This window comes from Macaca mulatta, chromosome 15, assembly GCF_049350105.2.
Source record: "Macaca mulatta isolate MMU2019108-1 chromosome 15, T2T-MMU8v2.0, whole genome shotgun sequence".
Classification (NCBI taxonomy): domain Eukaryota; kingdom Metazoa; phylum Chordata; class Mammalia; order Primates; family Cercopithecidae; genus Macaca; species Macaca mulatta.
In genome coordinates, this window is record NC_133420.1 from 76,857,008 (window position 1) to 76,874,105 (window position 17,098).

General features: G+C 35.5%; 1 long non-coding RNA gene across 1 annotated transcript in view; it reads right to left on the reverse strand.

Annotated features, from left to right (window-relative positions):
* Nucleotides 1-763: 763 nt before the first annotated feature.
* The window catches only part of LOC144334810 (uncharacterized), a 71,600-nt gene continuing 55,265 nt past the window's right edge, over nucleotides 764-17,098 (reverse strand). Inside the window, exons 3-4 of the long non-coding RNA XR_013405051.1 lie at nucleotides 9,269-9,326; nucleotides 764-851 (exon numbers count right to left, since the gene is read on the reverse strand). This is a non-coding gene — a long non-coding RNA (uncharacterized LOC144334810). The remainder of the gene's footprint in view (nucleotides 852-9,268; nucleotides 9,327-17,098) is intronic.

Sequence of the window (17,098 nt, forward strand, 5' to 3'; positions counted from 1 at the left end):
TAAATGGTTGCCTTTAAATCACAAAATAAATTATAAAGATGCAGACAGAGGCCACTAGATATTGACTGACCCCGACTTCACCTCCACTGACTAATTTTGCTTACTAAGAACTTTATGCACATTGTCTTACTTCATCTTATTTTTCAGATGAAGAAACTGGGAGACTACAGCTCAGTATGACTAGAAATAGGACTCAAACCCAGGGCTGTCAGACTTGCAAACCTGTGCCCCCAAATAGTTTTCTGTCATATATATGTAATCATAAAAACAGCTCAAACTTATATTTAAGTATGGATAACTGAGAAACATTATCTTTATATTCTTTCTTGTAAGTCAAAGATTGTGACATGCTTCTTTTTGATAGTGGGCCACATGCCTTGTCCTGCTTTATCTCACTGGTAATACTCATACTACAATAGATTTTTCAGATGCCTAATATAAGGCTATCAGTTTATGCTAATTCCAAAACTAATAAGAATGTTCAAAGGAAATCAGAATGTCATTTGAAATAAAAAATATGATGCAATGTGATTTTGCCATTACACTATCAAAGACATTCCCTATATTGATAAGTGAAATTGTCTACTGTAAACAGAATCACATATGAGGCCCAAATCACGGAAGACCCGGATACTTCTTTCATTCATTAATATATCTTGAAAATCAAACTTTTCAAGGAATATTGATGGATATGTAGGGCATTTCCTGATGATTATAGGACTTTCAGGAGCTACAGACATACAAAAGCCTACTCACATTAGTTGCTCAGTAATTCTTTAGAAATCCATGCTAATTTCCAGAGTCATTTTGCACTCATAGATTATCCTCAGGAGATCAGGAAGATAAAAGTCCTAACAAAGAACACATGAAGACCTTTTTGAATTAATATGCAAAAATGCAATCTATATCCAGAGAAATCACAGCATAGTACTGTAAACCTTTATTATCAGACACTCATCATTTCAGAGTTGGAAGGGGCCTCTGAAGAGAAATTACAGAAACTCCGTCCCTCTTCTCCTAACTACTCTATCCACCAACAATAAAACATGAATGCACGCTCTGTGTAATATTTTTACATGAAGTTTTCCACTCTCTGTAGTCCCACTGCAGTAACTACCATTTGATATGTGAAGGCAATAGGTAGATAAGCAGCGGTATTTCATCTTAAGACTTTTGAATGAGACATAGGAACTGCAATGCACCCTCGGAGATTCTATTAGCAGCAGTGCTCATGCATTTAATAGACAATAATCTACAATCTATTCTGTGTCTTTTCTTTTATCTGTGTCTCTTTTCAACCCATCCTAACTCTACCTATTAGTAATAGTTATCTTTTAACATGCCTCGTCCAAAAAGCTTTTAATGACTATCCCAAACTATGTGACCTTTCTGAGTTTCTACAATATTTAAAGGCCAACCTTCCATAACCTTTCATATTATGTTTGTTAGATTAAAAAGTTGTTTGTACTATATTTAGTAGGATCTTATCTTTCTTCTTCCATTCTTTCTTTTAGACTTCAGTACCTACCTTCATCCAGAGCAAAGAGAGAATCTTCAGGAAATGCTTAAAGTTGGAAATTGTGATTTCATGGGAAAAGACTCATTCAGTAAGCTCACCTAAAAACCTTTATAGTGCTCAAAATTCCCACAAATTAACTGTATCTTTAGCATGTCTCATTAAAACAATTCAACTGCAAACATCATGAAGAAAGAGAAAACACCATATTCTCAGTCATGAAGATCTCAATAGGAGTTCATTTGTAAAACCAACTAGTCACTGATCAACAAAGCCCTGGGTAACTGAGACCCAGAGCTAATAATTGAAATAGCTAAAAATTGCTGAAATGTATTAAGGACATGTCAGGCACAATTCTGGCTGCTTCATATGCATTGACTCATTTACTTTTTAATCACAATTGTACTATATTGGTTATGTAATCAAACATATTACAGATGAGTAAACTAAGGCACAAAAATGTTAAATAATTTGAACAGAGTTACACAGCTTGTAAAAAATGGGGGCCGGATTTGATTGCAGTTAGTCGGATCCCCATGCTCTTAACTACATTTCACTATAATTAAGTTTGAGAGAAATAAGAGGAATCAAAGTCCTGGACTCGTGAGTTCTCCACTAAGAAAGAGAGGCCTGGGTAGCACCAAGGGTAGTTAGAACACAGCATGAAACTGCTATGTCGATAACCAGGAGTGTAGCATCAGCTGCTTACTTTAGAATATTTTTATTTTTATTTTTATTTTATTTTTTGGATGGATCCTCGCTCTGTCACCCAGGCTGGAGTGCAATGGCATGATCTCAGCTCACTGTAACCTCCACCTCCCAGGTTCTAGTGATTCTCCTGCCTCAGCCTCTGGAGTTGGGATTACAGCTGGGATTACAGGTGCCCACTACTGTGCCCCGCTAACTTTTGTATTTTTAGTAGAGGCGGGGTTTCACCATGTTGGTCAGGCTGGTCTCATACTCCTGACCTCAGGTGATCTGCCCGCCTTGGCCCTCCAAAGTGCTGGGATTACAGGCGTGTAATTTTATTTAGTGCAGAATGATTCTAGTTGCTTTTGATTTATCCATTCATTCAACAAATGATTACTGAGCATTCAATATTTGCTAGGCTCTAAGCTAGGTAATGGAAACATAAAAATTAATAAAATTCAGTTTCTTCTCTCAAGGAGCTCATTCTTATGATGTAGCAAACATTAAAAAATAATAATAAATCTTATAGTATAGGTATATAAAGTTAACCCATGAGACCAGTTGATTGCTTTTCTGTCTGAGGGAATCAAGGAAGATAATTTATATGGAAGTGATATTTTGGAAGACTTTGAAGGATGAATCTGAATTCTCTGCGTAAAGCAGAGAAAAGTCAATCCAGAAAGAATAAAAGGCAAATCTAAAGCTCAAAGATAAGAAAGTATAAAATATGTTCATAGAAATACAACAGAAGTATAGGGTTTGTGGAAGGGGATGGTGGTTCATGATCCTGGAAGGCAGGCTTGGTCCTGATGCAGGATCTTGGTGACTCATGAAGGAGTTTGTACCTGATTCTATACACAATGGGGAGACATAAAGATTTATAATTAAGGAAATAATTTCTGTATGTTGGGAAAGCTTATTCTAGGAGCAGTGTTGACTATAGGATTGAGATTAATAGAATGGAGATAGGAGGCTAGTTAGAAGGCCATTGCACTGAGATAAGACACTGAACTGAGTGTGGGTGGGAAGAGGAAAGACACGTTTTGAATTAAAATTGGAAGAACTAGATGACAAACTAGGAATGGTGGCTTGGGAATGGGAAGTAGTCAACATAATTCTTAGATTTGTAGCATTTGTGACCAAGTAAGTGATAACAACATACACTGACATGTAAAATACACTTCAAGTAAGCTGAGGGGTATGAGTCATAATTACACCAAATTGTTATGGTATCTTTTTATTTTATTTCAGACGTCAACTCAAGCTGTTATTTTCATCTTGATGAGTATCTAACTGATTCTTATCATTTGGATTTGGAGTATTGATCATAAACAGCATGTTGAATGATTTAATGACAAAACACATGTGACTACATCTGTTCCTTATGCAGTTTTCTAGGAACACCAACACCCAGAGTAGAATGCAGCTTTATCATGAAAGAACCATATCTAAAAGATGGGGCCAGTTCTACTTTCCCAAGTATTTATGCACACCTACTCCCTAAAAGAAACAACAGGTTTGAAACCTTATCCAATTCTTCAGATAAACTTGCTATACAAACTTTCAGCTGTCTGCATGTAAAATTATGTTGGCAACTTTAATCTAACATACATATTTTGATAGTTAAAACAACTCACTGGGATTTAAAGGCATTTCATAATGTTTTCAAGTATTTTGGATCATATGTTTTGGTGGCTATATAATATTCTAACCCCACTATTCCATTTGTTTATTATTAAGATGTCAATTATCATCATCAGTTATACAGACAAGCTGAATATCTCAATCACATAGATAAAGCAAACTATTTTTGAGAATATTTGTATGCTTATCTTTCAACACAACAGCTACAAAATTTGTTACACTATTATCCTCTTAACCAATCATATGTAAAAGAGTTGGTCCTAGTCAATGAAATTATTACCTACTTTCATATTACCTTCCATAAATCTCAAAAATACACTGTCTCAAAAATAAAACCTACTAAGATTTTTCCCCAAAATTCAGAAACCTGACTTTTTGAGATTATTTATTACTGATATATAATAATTGCACATATGACTTTGTCCAGCAAACATGATGAAATAAGCAAACAACTGAAGAACAAAAGGAAGAATGAAATAATCTTCATTGTGAACAATAAAAATCATTTTACAAAGCAAGATTAAGCAAATGCTTAAGGATGTTTTATCTTGTCTCTAAAAACAACACTTTTAGAATTTCTTGGGTTTCACAATTGTCTTTACTCTTAACAGCAAACAAGACAAAACAAAAAACTAAACAAGACAACTATAATCTATGCTTTGATTTGGAGAGAGATTCAGAGAGTAGGATAAATAATCTTTCACACAGATATTTTACTGTGAAAGATAACATTTTGATGTATTTATTCTAACTGAATCTATTTTCTGAAAACAGCTTTATTATCACCTGGTGTTAGTATCTCACTATGCTTTTCATTACATATAACTGAGTAGTATTCACAATCATTTGCCAGCCAACAAACACAGGCACTATGTTTTTTGAAGAACAATACATGCTCTGCTAGTCTTTACACTGAATTGTTCACCTAATAGAAAATGAAAATACATACCTGTATCTTTTTGTGAGTTTCCTGTTGCTATTCCTGCTCTGAAGTAAGTGTCCTAAGTTAACCAATACATTGGCAACCCTACTAGCTCAAAAATACTACCCTGGGGAGATTTGTGTTAAATTAGCATTGCTGCTAAATGCTTTCAGGAAGACTATACAATTATGGCCAGATGAACACATTCCTCATACAATTTCAGGATTAATATTAGTCTCCTAACAACCTAGAAACCAAGATCATAATTACCGACTGTCATTTCCCCCCATTGTCCAGGTAACTGGCCCTCAATATATGACCAATTTGAAACCTGGGAATCTTGAGAGAAAGCATCAGGTCTGCTGTTGGAAAATTGAATTCAAGTACAGCCCTGCTCCCTGAACACTCATATTCTTCCTTTCTTTTTTTTGCTATTTGTTCATCCCTATTGTGCAGAGCTATCGTTTGTGCACACATTCTGTGTTAGATTTTCTACCCGATTGAGCTTGAAAAACCAAAGCTTAAGTACTAAATGTTTCCCTAAGGCCTGAATGGACTTAAAAGGACATAGGTGCAAAAAGAAAAGAAAGGAATATAGGGGGAGAAAACACGGCTTGTTAAGTTGTTGCAATAATCTCATGCTGAGAATAAAGACCTTCAGAGTTAAGAGAATGAAAAACACTCTTCTAAATAGATTGCTTGCTTTTGTTGCACAGGTGGCAAGGCCTGGAAATATAAGATACGGGAACAGCAGGGCAGCCTGCTAGCATTTCATTAAGCTTAGAGAATAGCAGAATTGTGGAGTGGTTTCTTCCCACTTTACAAGAGACACAGGCTTCTTGACAACTTGGACTTCAGAGGGCTGATTTGCTGGTAAAAGAAACAGGAAATACTCTGGGAAAAGGGTATATCTCCTAACATTTTGCAGAGATTTACCCCTTTTCCCCTTTACTAAAACAAAGTCCTTTCACATGAAACATGAATTTGTGATCATCACTGTTTTGGACTTTCCATCATTAAGTAACTCTCATACCCTTAATATAAAGTCAGTGTCAAATAACATGACTTCAGAGAAAATGCTGTCTCTAAACATTGCCACTTAAAATTATATCAGGTTAATGTACCATGGCATTGGGCAATTCCATTGATTCAGGTACTAAATCGCCCTACTCAATAAATGAACAATAAAACAAAATGAAAGAATACTGAATATTGGTGACCGTGAAGAACAGAGGGAAATTTAAATTAAAACATACGTGTTGGCTGCTTTCATCTGTCTCCAGTACAATGTAAAAAATAAAATTAGCTGGCCTCAACTCATAAGTTATATTTCCCTACGCAAATTTAAAGAGTTTAGGATCCTTAATCTCATGCTCCACTGATTTTAATTGGTGGTTATTTCCAATCAGATTGAGCATTTGCGTTTCCGTGTCATTTGATTTTCGAAACAACCATTTCTAACTTTGGGAATTCAATCTGAATATGAAAATCCAACTTGGGAAAGAGCAGTAGCAATTAATATTTATTGAAGGCTTAACTAAATTCCAAGTCCTTTGTGAAATTATTTTCAATGCTGCATTTTGTTTAATCCTCACAATAAATGGCTTTCTCATTTTCTGTATTTCAGGAGGAGAACGCTAATGGTGTGAAAGGTTCTCACCGGCCCAATGTCACAATTGTGTTTGGGACTTCGCAATACAACTCTACCACTGTCCCCATGCTCACCCACAATGTTAACACTTCCCTCAAATTCAAAACGCTTATGACCTCTGCATATCAGAAAGTCACAAAAACTTCTCTTTTAGTTTAAAATCACAAAGTGTCTACAAAGCAAAAGTTTTAGTATACAACGAAGGGAGGGGGCAAAAGAGAAAATTAACTCATGTTTACTGAATGTTACAATGTGCTAAATTCTGTGGTGTGTGCTTTCTATTTGCTAACTCATTTCATCTTCACCATACACAAGGAGTATCATCTCTACAATGAAAACCGAACAAAACAAAAACCTAAGGCTTTAAAGTTGTGAGGTTAAGTAAACTGCATGAGTTCTCACATTTCATAGAGAACCAGAACGTGAAACCAGGTCTGTCTACTCCTGTCTTTTCCACTTACCAACCTCTTTTTCCAACCAAACTAATTCTACCTACACCATTTTGCTTCCTCCCCTCAGCTATCAGTCTTCTCCCTACAGCAGAATCACTTCATTGGCATGTTCAGTGAGATACATGCAGTAACTCATTGAACCAGAGAAATTCCTCACTCACCTATTTATTCATCCAATCATTCATTCAGGAGTATTTATCAAGGACTTACCATCTGCCAGGTACCAAAGAATGAGATTCATCTATATTATCTTCTTAAGCTTCAGAAGAACCTTATTTTATTAATGTAAAACAGAGGCTTTGAAAACTGATTACCTGTCCTAAGGTCACATAACTAGTATCAAGTCCCATCCACCATACTCCACTGCTGATGTTGAAAATGGCCAGAACAACACACAAAAGAAATTATGTATTAAATACAGTGTCTCCATGTGGTAAGCTAGTTCAGCATTGTTTTATAGATAAGAAAGAAAAGCGTGGATCAGAGAAAATAAATGTCTTTAAACAGATAGTTTAACGACCTTGTGGCAATGAGGACATTATTGTTTTTGAGTTTTTGACTAGCTGTTAAATTCATGTTCTTCAATATTTACTGTCTTACATAGCTCTTTAGGCTGTCAGAAAAATAATTCAAGGAAATGCAAAAGCAACATGTAAGAAATAATTTCAACTTATTCCAAAGAATGATTAAATATATGATTCGAAGTACAATGAAAGTTTAGGTAAAATAAACCAGAGGATTGTGGCTTTACATAATACATATTAGTGTAAACTTCTTTTCTATACTAATAGACAAGGTGAGAGGTCACTCTCTCTCAAAGAAATATGATTCATCTCAAAATATCTGAAGCTGGCCCCACTTGAAGTTTCTATTTCCTACCCTATCTCTCATTTACTTAATCAAAATTAGTCATTAAGCACTTTACCATGTGCAAATCACATATAACCCTAAATATTTTCTTGCACTAAAGGCCCCAGATAAATTATGGTGACAGTGGTCCAACTCTGTAAATACACTTTTAAAAACTTCTTGAACCGCACATTTACAGTAAGTGAATTTTACAGTATATAAATTAAATTTTGATAAATGTTATCCCTTTGAATTAGGCATATAGGATGGAAAACTTTATAAAGACATTGTCACATAGTGAAAAGAACATGAACTTCGGAATTAGACTTAGTTTACATCTTCTCAATTTGGTTGTCTTGAACAATTCAGCTCAGAGTGTTATTTTTCTCATAGGTAAAATGAGAAAGACAATGTGTACCATCACAGAATAATAATGAAGATAAAAAGAAGTAATACGAGTGCCCAGTAGAACATAAAACCTTAAAGCTCAGCAAGTCCTTATTTTAAGAATTGATAATGGACCTTTTGGAATGGAGCTATAAAGGGATAGAGACGTTAAAGTCTTACATCCTCTCCACTACTCCAATGTTGGCTCAAGACGATAGCAGCCTCAGCCTTCATAGTGGTGGTATTCCTCACCTCCTTTAGCTGTTCATGTCATCCAAGCCAGCAGTTCCATATATCTCCTTTTTCTCACCCTTTAAGAAGTGCTCATGGCCCGGCGCAGTGGCTCACGCCTGTAATCCCAGCACTTTGGGAGTCCGAGGAGGGCAGATCACAAGGTCAGAAGTTAGAGACCAGCCTGGTCAACATAGTGAAATCCTATCTCTACTAAAAATACAAAAATTAGCTGGGTGTAGTGGTGGGTACGTGTAGTCCCAGCTACTTGGGAGGCTGAGGCAGAAGAATTGCTTGAACCCAGGAGGCAGAGGTTGCAGTGAGCCAAGACGGCGCCACTGAACTCCAGCCTGGGAGACAGCCTAGGGGACAGACAGAGACTCTGTCTCAGGGAGAAAAAAAAAAAAAAAAAGTGCTCACAGCCATGTCCCTGGTGAGCCTTCCAGTTGTTGTCATACAACTTCCTAAAGTTGGGTCAGGGAAGTTAGTCAATGTAGCACCATCCTTTGACAATCAGACCTGATGTTCAGACACTTCCAGTCATTCCCCATAGCCAGGCATAGATTCTGACTTGAATTCAAAGTGAGCTTTATACTTAGTAAGGATAACTCCCAGTGGTATAGGATTGAGAGGTACTGTTGAAAGTGGTTTACATTCAGCTTTTACTTGCCAGCTTACAGCAGATATTCTTATTTCTATGACTCTGTGGCTCACAGGGAACAAAATGGGAATCATCTCTTTGCATTCCACAAGAGATATGCAAAGAAAACACTAAAAGGAATTTTAAGATGCCTTCATTATTAATATTCAAAGTCAATATTTAAATTCCCAATAATGTATGCTCCAATAATTATGGAACAGTTTAGACAAAGCTTTTTAAGTAATGATATTTTTTCTGAATTTTTGACTGAGAGCAATTTACTTACCTTGTTAGGTCTAAGGATGAGATGTGACTTCATAGCCAAATATCAGTGATTCTGATTGCTAAAAAATAGAGGAACTTTTTAAGGAAAATAGCTATTCTAAAAGGTTTAAACTGTACAGATCTTACATGAAGAAACATCAGACTCTATCTATTTCCTTTCTGAAAGCTGTTACAGCTTTAGAACAATAATAACTTGTTAAAAGTCACTGCATTTTCAACCATGGAATACCCCTTTTTGTAAAACTGCTGCATGTGTACAATGTTAGGAAAGCTAAGACAAATTGTACACCTATAAGTTGTATACCTCATTTGTGCATGTTTGAATAAACATATGGATCATAAAAAGTAGTTTGGGAAACAATATATTGTTAGCCCAACCTTCTTTGCGACAAATATATGGCATTTGCTCATTGTGATTAGTGGGATCAGTAAGGCAATTTTCCTACTTTGGACTATGCCTTTTCCATTTCTTTTGGTCTTGTTATCATTATGCTTTAATGTTTTGTTCCTCAGGCTCTATCTCCAGTTTCTTCCGTTCTTAAAAACAGTCTTTTTTGTTGATCTTGTTTATTCCTCTAGTTTTGACTACTACTTAGAATTTGATGACTACAAATTTAAGTGTTTCATACTTGAACTTTCTTTTGAATTTATTATTCATATGACCAGTTATTTATTAAAATGTGTAGCCTAATAATTCCATATATATCTCAAATAAAGTGTGTCCTAGATCAAACCAATCATCTTTTTTTTCATTTCTCAAACATGATTCTCTTTCTGTGTTCCATACTTTCTCCCACTTTTTAAGCTGAAAACTTCAGGACTATCCAGTTCTTTCTTATCTCTTAACTACACATTCATTTGCACAACCAGGTCCTTTTAAATCCACATCTAACATTTCACTGTAATCCATCTTTGTTTTCTATCCCCTTTCTCTTATTTCTGCCCAAGTTCATCTTTCTCATAAATTGTTACAAGACCTCCTTCCCATTCATGCTATTTCCCATGCAACCTACATCTAGTTGATCCTTCCCATTGCTACTCTATTGATCTTTCTAAATACAGAAATAATCAGGTCAATTATCTGGAGACAAAAAATTACAAAACTCAGGATATGGTATTAAAAGCTCTTCATAACTTGCCTAAATGTGCCCCTCCCAAAATCTTCTCCACACATTCCCTATCATAACCTTTTGTGTTCCGCTGCTTGTCACAATTGGTTTCTCTATATTCTCTGACCAAATTGTGCATTTAGTGGACAATGAATAACAGTATTTTCTCTGAAGATGTGGTATATTAAGGACAGCCACCAAAATTCTGGGAGTCTTTTTTCGTTTTCTTGATTTTGGCAAACATACAGAAATGATACTGTCTTTCTAAGTGCTAGCCTTAAGAGGCTCACAGCTTATGCTTCCTGTCTCCTGGAATACATGCTCTTGAAACCCTCTGCCATGCTGTGAGAAAGCCCAGGTAGTTTCATAGAAAGGACCCCAGATGGCAGCCCTAGTTGATCTGCCAACCAACAACTGGCCAACAACTTACTAAGCCAGCCACTCCAGCTGAAGCCACACTGAGTAGAAACAAGCTGTGCCTGTCAAGTCCTGCTCAAACTGAAGATTTATGAGCAAAATAAATAACTGTTGTGGTAAGCTACTATGTTTGGGGGGTTTTGATATGCAGCAATAGATACCTGACATAGCACTGAATGAATACCTTTCCATCTTTCTCTGCCTGATAAATTTCTTTTTGTTCTTAAAGATACAATTCAAATGTCATCTTACTTCAGAGTGCAAAGCCTTCCCCAGTCTGTTGAGGCAAGGTTAATTACTCCATTTTGTGCTTCTCCACTACTTAGTACATTCCCCTCTACAGTGTTGAATGTCCACTCTCCAAAAAACACTGTAAATTTCTTTTTTCTTTTTCTTTCTTTCTTTTTATTTATTTATTTAATTTTCTTTTTAGAGATAGAGTTACACTCTGGTGTCACCCAGGCTAACTCACTGCAACCTCTCCGCCTCCTTGGTTCGAGCAATTCCTGTGCCTCAACCTCTCAATTCTGAGTAGCTGGAATTACAGGCTTGTGCTGCCATGCCCAGCTAACTTTTGTATTTTTAGTAGAGATGGGGATTTGCCATGCCATCCAGGCTCGAACTTCTGACCTCATGAGATCTGCCTGCCTTGGCCTCCCAAAGTACTGGGATTACAGGCGTGAACCACCGTGCCCAGACTATAAATTTCTTATGAGTAAGATTTGTATTTGTACTCTAATGACTAAAACAATTGAATTACTTGAATATTTAGTGTGGTAAGTCCTATACTGTGGTAACTTCTGTTTTTAATTTTATTCTGCTATCCACAAACATTTATTGAACTCTGTATACCAGGCAGTATATTATGTGATAAAAATGCAGCATGAATAAGGTATAGCCTCCTGACCTTAATAATCATGTCATCACGTTATCCCAAATCACTTTTTCTGTGCTATATGGCACAGATTTCTGGGAAGTCAACCAAGTGCATGTCCAAGGGCTCAAGTACATTCAGAGATCTTACCGGGGAAAAATATTGTCCTTTCTATTGATCCTCATGAGTTCCAGGAAGAACAGATGGTGACTGTTCCAATATCTTGGCAGAAAAACCCAAAAAACTCCGCAAGAACTCTTCAAAGTTTCACAAGAAAATTAAAAGTCTACTTTCTAAATGTGTAGTAGTTAAAGTCTTCAATCACCAACACATAATATTCAAGACCTAGGCACATGCCTCAAAAATAAGTCATGACTCACCTGGGATCCAAATTTTACCAAATACTTGTTTTATCTATTTGATATATAAGAAAAACAGTGCAATGAACATGGAAACCATTGTTGCTTTCAACTCTGTATGTTCTGGGCTGAATGTATGGTCCTCAAACTACTGTCTCAAATGTCCAAGGAATAATGTTCATAAGTTCAGATTTAATATCATCTCCCCAGGTTTATAAAGAAAAAGAAAAATACCATTTGAATTAAGTTGCACTTTTATAAAATCATTATGCATTGTTTTATTTATATAGACTGTTAGCTTTTTGAGGATATGTACTTTGTCTTATTAGTCTATAAACCTCAATATCTAGCACAATGCCTGACCATATATTGGGTGCTTGATAAAATAAGAGAATTAATTAACTAACTTGAACTAGTAAATATATAAACAGCAATAACTTTACCTTCAGTACACTGTCAGTAAAAGTGTCCCTGCTCAGAAAATTGTGTTTCCTCTTATCTGACAATGAGAAATACATATTCCAAGAGTTTTCCCTTTTTGTCTTAGCTATCAGGAAAGTCTGGACTAAATTTTGTGTTCCACCGTAACTTTTGTAGAGATGTCAAATTGTGAGGAAATTACGTGCATTCTTGTTCATTCAACAAAAAGATTGTTAGCTTGATTCTCATTGCCAAATATACTTCAAAGCAGTAAAGTTGCATTTCACTTAAAATCATCCATCCTTCTCAATGACATTCCCCCTCTCTCCCTTTTCCATAAATTTAAGCCAGTGAAATTCTATCATATGTATATTCTAACTTAATCTGACTTTAGGAATAGAGTCTAGAACAAAACAAAGAACACAAAAAATCAATGTGTTGAATATCTCTAGAAAGAAAAGTATTAATTCAAAATGAAAAAAATTCTTCTTAGGACCAAATGGACTACATGAAACAAAGTTCTACATCTGTGTAGCTTACCTGTGCTACACATTTATAGGCACATGGGATGGGTTGTAATACAGTGAGTTCCCTAACACAATTTAAAAACCTGACATCAGCAGTTTCTCCTACAGTACTAGCATGCTGGTTTTCAGGAAGAAAGAACTGTATCAACAGAATCAAGTAAGACCGTGGTCTCCAAGAGGCAGACAGATGGTCCTCACAACATTAGACTCATGAAAGCACACGGCTCAAAACAATTCTGATGTTACCAACTGAATATAATTCAGTACTTATGGGAGCTCACCAATAAAGAATGATAAGCTCTTCTCCCTTATAAAAGGGATAAAACTGAGTTTGTTTGCACAGACTAGAGTTACAGAGAAGGCCTGAAGTATGGAGGGCTCATAAGCCTATTTGGTTACAGATATGATCTTTAACTTTCCCTAGATGAAAAAGCCAAAAATAAACATTTCATAACTTGTAATGTGTGGTTAGCAAATATAGTTGGCCCATGGTCATGTTCCCTGTAGCCCAGAATCCTGGACAGAGTCAGCTTAGCTGGATCACTGTAGCTGCTGGCTTAAAGCCTTACCCTGTAGTTTCAAAAGAACAGGGTCTTTTTTATCTACTTAGCTCAGTTGCTATAAACACTTGCTGTATGTTAAATGACTTCTCAGGTCCATCCAATCTTATTTGCACATCATTAGTCTGTGAAGGATGAAATGAATGCCTTAGGATAGCTAAGTTTGCTGAATACTGAGATCTTTGTAAATGAAAAGCCCTTCATATAAAATATTACATCAGGGCTGGCTAACATTCCTGTTTCATGAGTCATTGGGACCTCCAATACATCCTTGAAATTTCAGATTCACTAAAGACGCTTCCAGACATGTACAGCCCTTCATTTTTCTTTTTACTTTATTTATTTATGTTTTGATTTGGGTGCCAACTCTGCTAGGAGAGAATGTGCAATATTTAGCATCACAGCAAATGACCTTCATGTACATCAAAAAGGGAAAAGAAAAGCAGCAGTACAGATCAGAGGGAAAAAAAAATGTTAGTCTAAAAGCCAGAAAAAATCCGTCATATATCTATGCTTTACCCTGATTTACCATGCTCTTTTTCAAGGACCATCACTCGACTTCTCTATTTCTCATTGGTAATGGCCATATTAATACCTGATACAAGCCTTCACTTTTTACGTGCATCCAAGTCTGAGTATTAAAAAAACTGAAAAATTAAAATTATATGCAGTGGTAAAATTTCCATTTTGAAAAGCTAATGCAATAACTTGATTATGATTATAAATAAGACAGATGATCACTTTTAAAAACTAAATTTTAAATTAAATCAACCACCAGTGCTTTAAAAGCCGCTGCTATGATATTATCACATTGAAGTGACTGTTGTTTCACGGCCTTTATTGTGATGATGTGTTAACTGTTGTTCTCGCACCTACCTTCACTGAGATGGCATTGAGGTAATGAATTGCAACTGCAGCAGTTACACAACAGAGAAGAAGCTTGATAGCACAAACAGTGTCACCATTGTTTCTCAGGAATACCCTAATATCATTTTTCTCTTGAAGTTTTCCTGATGTTAGATTACAGCCAAGGGGTCAAACCAATCTGGAATACTTCCTAAATTTCAGTTTCCTATCATTCTGCCTGCAGTGTTTCTGGTAGTAGATTTTACCTGAGGAAAATCAGATACTGCAGATGCTTTCAAAATATGATCTACTTTACACCAATAATACTCACCCCGATCCTTGGATTGGAATTTTTTAAATGAGGTTGAGTTTTTGTTAAGATTGAGGGGAAAGGAGGTTATTTAATATTTACGGAGTGCATTTTATGCATCAGTACCTTTATGATAAGATACATGTGTGTCTCATTTAAACTCCAAACAGCCTTGTTAAAAAGTATATCATCATCCTTGCTTTACAAATACAGCTACTGAAACTAACAGGGAGGGGTCTTACTAAATCTTTATTCTAAAAACCATTTTAAGTGACTTTCTGAAAATATTACCCACCATTCTATTGAAAATTACCAAAATATGGCAGAATTCTTTTAATTCAAGAAATTGTTGGGAAGCAAAATGTGTGAGGAATTTCTGCATAAAACGTTGATGGAGTTACGTCTCAGAAAACCAAAGCCATAAGAAAGCATAGCTCAAAATACACAGACGTGAAAATGAAAATCATTGCAGACAGAGATAGAAATGGTTGAAAAACCTTCAGAGCCAGAGTCAGTAGATGCAGGACATCACATTTGCTCTGGGAAAGCATCAGGTGATCTTTGGAGAACTGCATAAGTCAGTGGCATTTACACCCAAGTGAAAGCCAGGATTATGAGCACTGAGACAAAAATAGAACATTGCTCCAGATAGCTGTGACTACAAGAAGTCCCCATTCCTGGCAGATAACTCGTGGCGAACCCAGCAGTATGTTCTACACCTTCCCCATAAACTGGTAGCAACCTAAACAGATATGTCATCCATAGAATCTCAAGCATAATGATGATTGCACATCCAAGAGTCACTATGCTCAACACTGAAAAGACAAACGTTTTCCATAAAATAATTATAAATTCAATATGATCCCAAACCAATTCATATTAGGATCTTTATGCAACTAGACGAGGTTATTTGAAAGGGACAGTTGGGGTGACTAGCCATAACGGATATCAAAACATACCATAAAGGTATGAAAATGCAAACAATGTATTAGCACAGGAATACAGGAATAGACGAATAATCCCTGGAAAAAACTGAAGACTTGAAAACAAAAAAGGTGTGTGTGTGTGTGTGTGTGTATATGTGTGTGTGTGTGTGTAATACATGAAAAAATGGATATTTAAATTAGCAGAGAAAGACTGGTTTAGTAAATAAGTCCAGTTCATCCCATACATTAATACTAGATTAGAACCCTACTGAAATACACAAAATAAATTACAGAATGATTGAATAACAACCTATAATTTTTTTTCATGGACTACTGACTTTTAATATTGAGGACTGGGAAAGGGTTTCCTAAGAAACATATACCAAACACAAACTGAAGAAAATAATTAGCAGATTGGCTACGTAAAAATTTTAAAACTTATTTTTGACAAAGGTCATTATTAACAACAATGATGATGATGATAAACAGTAATATGGAGAGATATTTGCAAAATCTTTAAGAGACAAAGTAGTCATTATCACTGTATGTAAATAGCCCCTATGTTAAGAAAAAGGTAGTAAAAATTAATAAAAGATACAAATAAATAATTTATAGAAAACTTTATAATAAATATATGAAATTACACTAAATATTAATAGTAATCAGGGAAATTGAAACTAAAACAAAATTGCTTTGTAGTTTTACTCATCACATTACATAAAGATTTAAAGTTTGAAAATATTCATTTTAAGGAGAGTATGGAGAAACAGGCACTTTCATAACACACTGGTGTGAGTTTGAGGGCACACCATTTTCAGAAGGTACTTTTGTCAATATCTATCAAAATTTAATATTTTTGTAAACCACATGCATGAAACAGGTATTTCCCTTATCTAATAATAGCTTCTTACACATCTTTTTACTAAGGTAACCAATGGTGTTTGTAATGTTCCACACAATGGACAGTATTTTAAATCCTCAGCAGGATTGGTCATGATTTTAATTAATAATTTCTATTGATCAGAGAGTAGGTAAACAAATCATGGCATGACAGTTCTATGAAATAAAATGCACTTAGTATATAATGATGTATATCTATATAAACTGACAAATACCAAGGAGTCATCAAGACAAACTGTTAACAAAACAATAACCCATTTCATAATGTGTGTGGTAGTATCTCATTTATACTTTTCAAATGTATGAGTGTGCATATATATGTGAAACAGAGTGTCTGTAAATGCATAGGTAATGATGAATAAAAATACCTACTTACACCATTTCAAAAGAGGATTATAGATCCCTTTGGCTAAATTTTTGATGGTAGAGAAATGGCTGGATTTATGAGATAACTAGGAGGTTAAATCAACAGGACACAGTGATGAGTTGAACACAGAGGTGAGGAAGTGGGCAGTGTAAGACTGACCACTGGGTCTATAGGAGACAGAAGAAGTTGAATAGTGGTGACATCCACTGATATTGA